The following is an 8,624-nucleotide window of genomic DNA, read 5'->3' as shown; positions in this document are numbered from 1 at the left end:
TTGTACATTAGCTTACACTCTCAGAAAATGACAGGTGAAAGGGTAAACTTTCTCATTTCAACCTCACTGCATATTCTTGTCAAGGTTCTTTGGGTATTAAGGAAAAGAGGCCCATTGAAACCAGTGCAGTAAAAATTGGATTTAATTTTAAGAATACACTGAAAAATGTCAGATGTCACAGGTACTAGAAAGCTAGAGCAGCTGACTCAGTCACTAACCTTTGTGTGTATGTTCCATTTCCTTCTCTTTGCAGATTAACTTTGTTCTGGCTCAATAGTGATTCCCCATCTCCAGACCAGTATGGCTTTTCAGTTGGTCTCCACCCAGCTAATTGATCTAGTTCCTTATTGACTTGATTTTATATTTCCCAGACATAGATCTAACTGGGCTAGTATATCTCTTCTCATTTCATTATTACTATCTGGAATTTAAATTTCATTTTTAATGGGAGGGAGAAGACACTGAGATGAGGAATGACAGGAACCCTCATCTCCCTCCAGAGGCCACCAGCTGATCAGGCTGGCAGGACAGGGCTGTCCTCCCCAGGTTACAAAAATTGGAAGGACTGTCAACTAGGTTTCACAAGGCTTCCAACCCCAGAAAGCCAGACTGGGGCAAATGTGGGTCAGTTTAGTGTTCAAATCCTGGCTGATGCAGTCAGAGTCTAGCTACTACGTTTATTCTACTAATTGAGTCCCTCTTGGTGTCTGTGGTTTAGGGGGGTGCTTTAACCTCACCCCTGGGTTCTGGTACTTCCACAATGGTGTCTTGTCTATGGCTTGTTCGTTTCTTGTGAGAGAGACTGAACTTAGGAACTACCCTGTCACTATCTTGATGATATCATTCCAGTATTGCTATTGTTATTCATAGGCAGTTATTTTTATTTTGTGGTACAAAGCAAATGAGTAGCTATGTTGATGTCTCTGAGACTGAGATATTTTTCATAAGATGAATTAGATACAGTTTTAAGATTGAGACTAAATAAAACCGTCTATGATACTGGACTTGGGATAAAAGAATGAGTCACAACTCATAATGTATTTTATCTTTAAAAAATACAGATGTTTTATTTCTGCTACTAAAAAGGCATAAAACCAGTAACAAATAGTAGTAATGAGTCTAGCCATTGTCCAATGTGAGGGGAGTGACATTGGATGAAGATACAATGTGTTGAATAAATAAATGCTTTAAAAAAGAGAGGTATTTTGTGATGATTACTTAATGAGACCATAACTAGAACTGAGGATTATAATGAACTGAAACCTTTGCAGTTGAGGTTCAACCATCAAAAAAAAAAAAAAATGAAACAAAGCAAAAATAAAAATACAAGGACTGCTTATCCCAAAGATAATAGTATCTGTATCACCTCTGCTCACATCTCTTATTAATGAATTAGATGGTAACCTCTTGACACCAGCAAATGTGGTCCTAGATAGCTCTTTCTAGAGGTAGGCAGGTGACTCAATTCTTGGAATAAGTCCTTAGGCATACAATAGGTTTCAGAGAAAGTTATTCCTATTCTGTATAAAGTTGCAGTGATTACAGGAAGAAGCACTTGCTCTGAGTTACATCTTACTTGTTTCATTATCTTGAACGAAATTGTGTGAGATTGTGGTACTAGAAGTGACTTCAATCATTTTGGAACATTGAAAAGAAGACAGAAAATTGTAGTGATGCCAATTCTAAATCCTTGGCACTGGCTTAACAAATGACTATAAAAACTAAACATCTTATACACTTATTAGGTGAGAAAAAATAAATCAACTCTAGTTCAGGCTGCTATTGCTTGGCTATGGTCTTACTTGAAGCCTAAAACGTTTAGTCATTGTGGAAAACCTCTATGCATAAAAGAAAACACTGCTGATTGGTAATACTACCATAATTACCAACACTAATAGAGAATATTTTGAAATTCTTTTCCTCCATGTCTTTTACTTCTGTGGCATTTTGTATTTCTGAATGCCTGACTCTGTCATAGGAACTGAAATATCATTAGGTGGAGATGATAAAGGGGCAGGGGATCCTTTGACTCAACCTAATGGTGTGTTCCTAACATCAGTCAAATTAAAAACTAATGTTTCTTTGTTTTCACATTAACTTTGTTTCTGTTTGTGTATTTTCATCTCAAATCCCAAAAGGGCTATGCTTGCATTAGGGAAAGGATAAGAGAAGCTCGGGTAACCTTCATTAGAAGTAGTATGGTAGATTGAATTATTACCCTGAGATCTTGGAAACATTTGCCCTTAAACAGTGTTTGAGTAATTTTCAGGGATGAGCAAGACATTTCAGGGAAAAGAAATTAACCTTAATTTTAGCAAATGAAAGTGACTTGTTAGAGTCCAAGAGTAATTTGCTAAGTAGTAACCTAGAAACATCAAAGAAGTAATTTTCCTCATAAATTGCTTGAATTCCTATCAAAAAGGGTATAAAGACAGACTCTCTAAAGCAAAAGTAATAGCTCAACATTTTATGGGGTCATCTTTCATGATCTTTTAAAAATATAAATGTCTTAGAAATAATCATGTACATATTTATAAAACATATTGTGTAAAATTTCAGGGGTGTCCACAGGTTGACTGCACTATTAATACAGACTCTATAAGTCTTACATTTGCCTTCCTTCCAGTACTAGTCACACTGACTATTCACTGATTATAATTCCTCCTGAACTTCATGACCCTCTACCTTTGCCATGATCTTTCAATGATTATAAGTGCCAGGGTACTTGAATCTAATGAATGAGATAATTTGGCAAATACTGTATTGGTTGTTCCATTTGTCAAATAAGTTACAATAGACTCGCTGCAGTATCCAAGCTATGATTACAGTTTCAGATTGGCTAAATGAGCCATGAGACATAAACAAATACCTTTAATCTAGTACTATAGTTGATTAGCTTTTTTAGAATAATAAAGAGCAGAAAATATATCAAGTACAACATCTTCATCTCATTAGGAGGCCTGACAGGCACCCAAAGTTGCAGCTTCTCTTGTTACCTTACAGATATGGGACTTACATGTCTGCCATGGTTGAGAACTAATCAAGTTGATCTAATGAACGCCATAGCCCCTTTGCCTACCAATTTTATATACCATTATATTCAAAGGCTCACATGCCAAGTCACATCCCTTACAGTCCAGTGTAGTGCCATAAAGGAAACAAAGCATAAACTACTCTCTGTTTCTCTTAACTACTGTTTCAAAATAAATAAATAAATAAACAAACAAATAAATAAATAAATAAAGCAAGCAGAACTTTCATTAACCCAGGCCTAATTTTAACCATTTGTTCACTCTGTCCTTTGACCTCTAAAAGATTTAATGTTAATTGTGCATTGATGTGGATCAGTAGCACAGTGCCAGGCCTCATTTCACAGAAGTTTACAATGAAGTATATGGATTATGAAATAACAGATAATTATAATAAAATGTAGAATGTAATGAGTAATGTAAGAGATGTCTAATTCAAATGCATCAATTTGGTTCTGCTGAGGTTGACATGGCATCATTTAACCCTCATGGAGAAGATAGCATTTAAGTGGGATTTGGAAAAGATGCTAAATTTGCCTGATTTTTATACCAAAATAAATGTATTTTGAGAAGTTATAAATTTATAATAGAATGGTGATCTTTCATTTATCTACTCATCTACTGAAGGCAGTTGGGCTGATTCTAAATGTTGGCTATTGTAAACAACACTGCAATGAACGTAAGGGTGCATATATCCTTTCAAATTAGTGTTTTGGGATTCTTTGGATATAATTCCAGAAGTGGTATTGCTGGGTCAAAAGACAGTTCTATTTTTATTTTTATTTTTTGAGGAAACTCCATAGTGTTTTCCACAGTGGCTGCAACCAGCCTGCATTCCCACCAGCAGTGCATGAGGGTTCCCTTTTCTCCACATGCTCAACAACACTTGTTGTTGATTTATTGATGATGACCATACAGACAGGTGTGAGGTGATATCTCATTGTGGTTTTAATTCGCATTTCTCTGATGATTAGTGACATTGAGCATACTTCCATATGTCTATTGGCCGGCTGTGTGTCCTTTGGAGAAGTGTCTATTCAGATCCTTTACCCATTTTAAAAAATCGGATTGTTTATTTTTTGGAGTTATATAAGTTCTCTATAAATTTTGGGTATTAACTCCATATCACATGAATCATTGGCATATATGTTCTCCTCTTCAGTGTCTTGACTTTTCATTTTGTTGAGGGTTTCCTTTGCTGTGCAAGAACTGTTCAGTTTGATGTAGTCTCTTCTTTTTCTTTTGTTTCCTTTGCCTGAGGAGATATATTAGAAAAAATATTGCTACAAGAAATGTCTGAGATTTCACTGCCTATGTTTTCTTCTAAGATTTTTATGATTTTGAGACTTAGATTTAAGTCTTTAATCCATTTTAAGTTTATTTTTATGCATGGTCTAAGAAGGTGGTCTAGTTTCATTTTTGTATGTGTGTGTGTATCTGTTCAATTTTCCCAGCATCATTTATTAATAGGCTGTCTTTACCCCATTATACATTCTTGCTTCCTTTGTCAAATATATCAGTTGATCATAAAGGTGAGGATTTATTTATGGGCTTTTTATTCTGCTCAATAGATCTAGATGTCTTTTCTTATGCTAGCACCATGCCATTTTGATTACTATGGCCTTGTAGTAGTCTTTTTTATCAAGTAGCATAATGCCTCCAACTTTGTTCTTCTTTTTCAATATTGCTGAGGCTATTTCAGGTCTTTTTTGGTTCTATGAAAGTCCTTGGAATAGCTTTGTGAAATGTGTTGTTGGTATCTTCACAGGGATTGCACTGAATCTATAGATTGCTTTGGGTAGTATGGACATTTTACTGATGCTAATTCTCCCTATCCAGGAACATGGTATATGCTTCCACTTATTTATATAATCTTCAATTTCTTTCTTCAGTGTGGTATAATTTTCTAAGTACAGGTCTTTTACATCCTTGGTTAAATTTATTCCTAGGTATTTTTTGATGTAATTATGAATGGGATTGTTTTTCTTAGTTTCCCTTTCTGATAGTTTATTATTGGTGTATAAATATGCAACCTATTTCTTAACATTCATTTTGTGCCCTGCTATTTACTGAATTCACTTACCAGTTCTAGTACTTTTTTGGTGGAATATTTAAAGTTTTCTATATATGGCATCATTCCATCTTCAAATAGTGACAGTTTTACTTTTTCCTTTCCAATTTGAATGCCTTTTATTTCTTCTTCTTGTCTAATTTCTGTAGCTAGAACTTCTAGTACCATACTGAGTTAAAGTGGCAAAAGTAGACATCCCTGTCTTGTTCCTGATCTTAAAGGAAACACTTAGTTTTTTTCCCATTGAGTATCATGTTGGCTGTGGCTTTGTCATATATGGCCTTTATTATGTTGAGGTATGTACTCTCTATTCCCAGTTTACTGATAACTTTTTTAAAATCATAAATGGGTGCTGAATTTTATCAAATGGTTTTTCTTCATCTATTGCTATGATTATATGATTTTTATCCTTCATTTTGTTTATGTGGTGTATAATGTTTATTGATTTGAGGTATTGTATGAACCATGGATCCCTGGAATAAATCCTACTTAATCATGGTGAATGATCTTTTTAAATGTATTTCTGTATTTGGTTTACCTATGTTTTGTCGAGGATTTTAGCATATATGTTCATCAGAGATATTGGCCTATAATTTTCTTTGTTTATAACACCTTTATGAGGTTTGGAATTAGAATAATACCTTTTGGTGCATATGTTAAATTGACTCTTATGAAACTTAGTGCAGGTTTTCTTTACCTAAGGTCAAATGCATCCCTAGCTGATACAGGAGCAGTTTTAGTAACACTTGCTTTTTCTTTATTTGTTTTTTGGTAATACCTGCTTTTGAATTAGCTTTTAGTGTTTGTTGGATTTCTTAAAAGCCTTTATATCTGCTTAAGAATATCTTTGGTGAGTTGACTTGGTTTGGCCTACTGTGTGAGGCCATAAATGCACGTTTCATTTTGTTCTTCAGTAGCTAGAGAACGCTGTGTGCTGTTCTGTTACTATATGTTGTCTTATAATGGAGCAGACAAATACTAAACAAGTCACCTGTGTCTTCACTACATAATAAAAAAAGTTTCCCCATTCACTAAAAAGTACTGGTATTTGTTGAAATAAGCTCCAGTTTTCAAATGTATTATGTGTACAATACATGTGATAATTCCAAATGTGTGACTATACATTGATGAAACTATAGATAATTTCCAACTCTGGAGAGTCAGGGTCCTGCATTGCAGTGATCTAAGTTCTTAGAGGCCAAGATTTCAGCCTCTCTCACGTTCACAGTGCGAGCTGCTCCTGGCTTCTGATTGACAGTCATATGGTTGTTAAGCAGCTGCGGCCATCAGTGTGCTCTGTCACTTACGCTGATTGCATCAGGCTGCATTCTGTGGTGTCCTATGTGTATTTTATAAAAATACTACCTCCCCAGATGTGTAGTGCTCTAGAGACCTAAGTCTGTCTTCAGTCTTACTACTCTTTTAAAAATATTATAATGTACTACATTTTTGTAACATTTTATTAGACAAAATTATTTCCTCATCAAAAAAAAAAAAACAAACCTAATTGAAAGCATTGAGCATACAGGTATTGAGCCTAGGATGATATTGAAGACCCCCCATTAACTTAGCACAGTCAGTTAAAATCCCCAAGTAATTTTATGAAGTTCTTCTTATAAATACATATAATTTCTGACATACCTGACATATTTTGCCTCTTTGTTCCTCACTGCACACCCACTACCACCTTCTGAATGTGAAAGAGACTTAGCCTTCATACTCTGCATCCACATTTTCAGATGAGGGAGCAGATGAATAGAGTGGTATAGTGTTATGGCTGAGACAGTCACTTAAGTACTACTACACAGTTCTAACTCCTAGTTGAATCCTCTTATCTCTCCAGGCTGGACAAATTCAGTATTAATACTACTACGTTGTATGAAAGAGAAAGAATCTCCTTTTGTAAAATGTTTTCATTACATACATATAGCCTAATGGAAACCATAAATGCCTTCAATTATACTAATAATTCTCTATATATTCTTTCACACATAACCTCTTATTTTCCATTTACATTCATGCACAATGTTTAATGATACAGCTATCATATCGTCATTGTATTTTATAGTCAGAACCACATTCTGGCATCATTGATTTTTCCTAACATAACAGCTACTAAATATGATTGTTAGATGGAACTGTCCTCTGAGACAGCTTATCAGAATTCTTTTCCAGGGTAGGGGTCAAGAACAAACCATAAGGTGCCATAAAGAATATTTGGAGCTCATTATTCCCAGCGTGACGGTGTCCTCATCCACCTCTTTGCATGATGTCCGGTGGCCTCTTGAAGGCACTGCACAGCGACTCCTATGTGGAGCTGAGCGAATACAGGGACCAGCACTTCCAGGGTGAAAAGGAAGAACAGGAAAAATTACTGAAGAAAAGCTGTACATTGTATGTTGGAAATCTTTCCTTTTACACAACTGAAGAACAAATCTATGAACTCTTCAGCAAAAGTGGTGACATAAAGAAAATCATTATGGGCCTGGATAAAATGAAGAAAACAGCATGTGGTTTCTGTTTTGTGGAATACTATTCAAGAGCAGATGCAGAAAATGCCATGCGATACATAAATGGAACTCGTCTGGATGACCAGAAGATTCGCACAGACTGGGATGCAGGCTTTAAGGAGGGCAGGCAGTATGGCCGTGGACGGTCTGGGGGCCAGGTACAAGATGAGTATCGACAGGACTATGATGCTGGGAGAGGAGGCTATGGAAATCTAGTCCAAAACCAGTGAGCAGTAAGAACCCTATCATTTAAAGTTCACTCCTTTGGCCTGCTGAATTTGACATCCATGACCCAAGGTCTGCAAATCTGCCGTTTTTATGAAGCTTCGAGAGCCAGAAGCCTACTTCATGGTTTTCCTCTGAAAATTGTTAAAGAACAAAATTCAAGAGACTGCCTTTAATTCTAGTCTTAGAATATTGGCCATGTGTTCAGGTTACCAGAATGATTTCTTTACCAGGTCAAAAATTGTGTTCCTTGGCAACAGATTTTATCTATAATGTCAATCTACCAGCCAAACAAACAAAAAACCCCACACACCTGAAAACTGAAAAAATTTTGTTTGCCATGTTTATGTCTAAGTAGATTCATGGTCTACACTGGGGCTTGGAATTACTATTTAAAATTTTTAAAGTTTCCTTGAGGTAAAGTTTAATAAACTAAGTTTTATGATATTGTAAAAAAAAAAAAAAGAATATTCAGATGATGGATGTTTATGGGATTAATTGTGGTGATAGTTTCATTGGTGTACACTTATCTCCAGACTCACAAAGTTGAGTACAGCTCTTTTTATAGGAAAACAATTATGTTCACAGAAAAAAGTGACTTTTCTGAGAGCACACTACTAGCAAGTTTGAGCAGAGATCAGATCCCAGATTTTTGGTTGGCAAATTTACAAATTCCATGTACATTATATATAGAATTCTTGAGGCAATCAGAGTGCAATTTCACAGTGACTGTAATAGTGATTGTATTCTTTAGAGGGATCTGCTGATTTTATCTCATGACAGTATAAG

The 8,624-nt window shown here is 35.4% G+C and overlaps 1 pseudogene; it reads left to right on the top strand.

Annotated features, from left to right (window-relative positions):
- The first annotated feature begins 7,328 nt into the window (after nucleotides 1-7,328).
- LOC150005867 (nuclear cap-binding protein subunit 2 pseudogene) lies at nucleotides 7,329-7,866 on the top strand (annotated as a pseudogene).
- The last annotated feature ends 758 nt before the right edge of the window (nucleotides 7,867-8,624 follow it).

Source organism: Furipterus horrens, unplaced genomic scaffold (assembly GCF_987537825.1).
Source record: "Furipterus horrens unplaced genomic scaffold, mFurHor1.1.pri manual_scaffold_6, whole genome shotgun sequence".
Classification (NCBI taxonomy): domain Eukaryota; kingdom Metazoa; phylum Chordata; class Mammalia; order Chiroptera; family Furipteridae; genus Furipterus; species Furipterus horrens.
This window is presented reverse-complemented; position numbering and strand designations above follow the sequence as displayed.